Below are 1,230 nucleotides of genomic sequence, written 5' to 3'. Positions count from 1 at the left end.
TATGGGGGGGTCTGTGGGGATGGTTGGGCTCTGTGAGCAGTTTATGGGGCTGTGGAGGCGTCTGTGTGGGTGTTTGGGGGGATTTAGGGGGGGTCTGCAGGGCTATTTAGGGGTGTTTGGGTTCTGTGTGAGGGGTGGTCGGTGATGGGATGAGGGCGGCGCTTCCCCCTCGGGATTGGGAAGGTTTGATCCAGAAGCGAGGTGGGAATGACTCAGCCCGGGGGTAATTACTGGCCGGGATAATTGAGGGGAGCTCATTAAGAATGGCATGGATGAATATTCCCGGTCCTGGATCCAGGGAAAGCGCGGCGGCACCTTCCAGCAGGGGATTGTGTGCTCTGGGAATTCTGTCAGAACATACCCCCCTCCCCACCCCCCCCGCCCTCATTAGCACAGTATGTGAATAATTAATTAACCGCATCAACTAATGAATGAATAATGATTAATTAAGGGGTGGGATGCGGGCAGGGCCATGTACCTGTGTGAGGTGTGCTGCTCCCAGGGTCACCCGGAGCTGTGTCCCAGTATCCCGCTGGTGCCATCCCTCACTCCAGGCTGCTCAGGGAATTCCGGAATTCCCGAATTCCCGTCAGGAGGGACCTCCCAGCGCCGTTCCTGGGCTGTTGCACTGCGGATGGGCCCCGATCTCATGCAGCATTTTTGGGTTTCCACGTTGGGTTTTTAAAAATTCCGGGTCCGTGCGAGCTCGTCGGGAATTCCGGGAATGCGTGGCTCTCCCAGGGCAGGTTCTGTGCTGGGTGTTTGGTCACCTGGCCAGGTGACCTTGGAGCGATTCCTTCGTGCTTTTCCCAAACGTGGAGCTGGGTGGCTCTGCAGGGCAGCTTTGGGGATAAACACAAGGATTCAATTCCTTTGCTTTGTTTGAAGGGGAAAAGGAGAAATTTTAATGGATTTCAGTGTAGGAAGGTCTGGATGCTGGCGTTGTCCTGGGGGGGTCACGTTGTGCTGATGTTCCAGAGCCCCAAAACCCACCCAGGAACTGCTGAGGCAAAATTTTGGGAGGGTTTTTACACCCATTCCTGAGTTTTCCAGGGGAAAATGCCTAAAGAATGGAAAATCAGGGAAGGGCATGGGTGGTGAGGATGGCAGGGATGTGGGATCAGTGCTCCGGCTGGATTGTCCCTTGCTCCCGGGGTTTCCAGGGACTGGGGTTTTTTGGAGGGATTGGGGTTGGGTTTTTTGGAGGGATTGGGGTTTTGATGGATTGGG

General features: G+C 55.3%; 1 long non-coding RNA gene across 1 annotated transcript in view; it reads right to left on the bottom strand.

Annotated features, from left to right (window-relative positions):
- Positions 1–6: 6 nt before the first annotated feature.
- The window catches only part of LOC108448665, a 1,517-nt gene continuing 293 nt past the window's right edge, over positions 7–1,230 (bottom strand). Inside the window, exons 2-3 of the long non-coding RNA XR_001864629.1 lie at positions 479–842; positions 7–347 (exon numbers count right to left, since the gene is read on the bottom strand). This is a non-coding gene — a long non-coding RNA (uncharacterized LOC108448665). The remainder of the gene's footprint in view (positions 348–478; positions 843–1,230) is intronic.

The sequence above is a fragment of the Corvus brachyrhynchos genome, unplaced genomic scaffold (genome assembly GCF_000691975.1).
Source record: "Corvus brachyrhynchos isolate BGI_N302 unplaced genomic scaffold, ASM69197v1 scaffold166, whole genome shotgun sequence".
Lineage (NCBI taxonomy): Eukaryota > Metazoa > Chordata > Aves > Passeriformes > Corvidae > Corvus > Corvus brachyrhynchos.
Note: the sequence above shows the minus strand (reverse complement) of the source record. Positions and strands in the feature narration are given on the sequence as shown.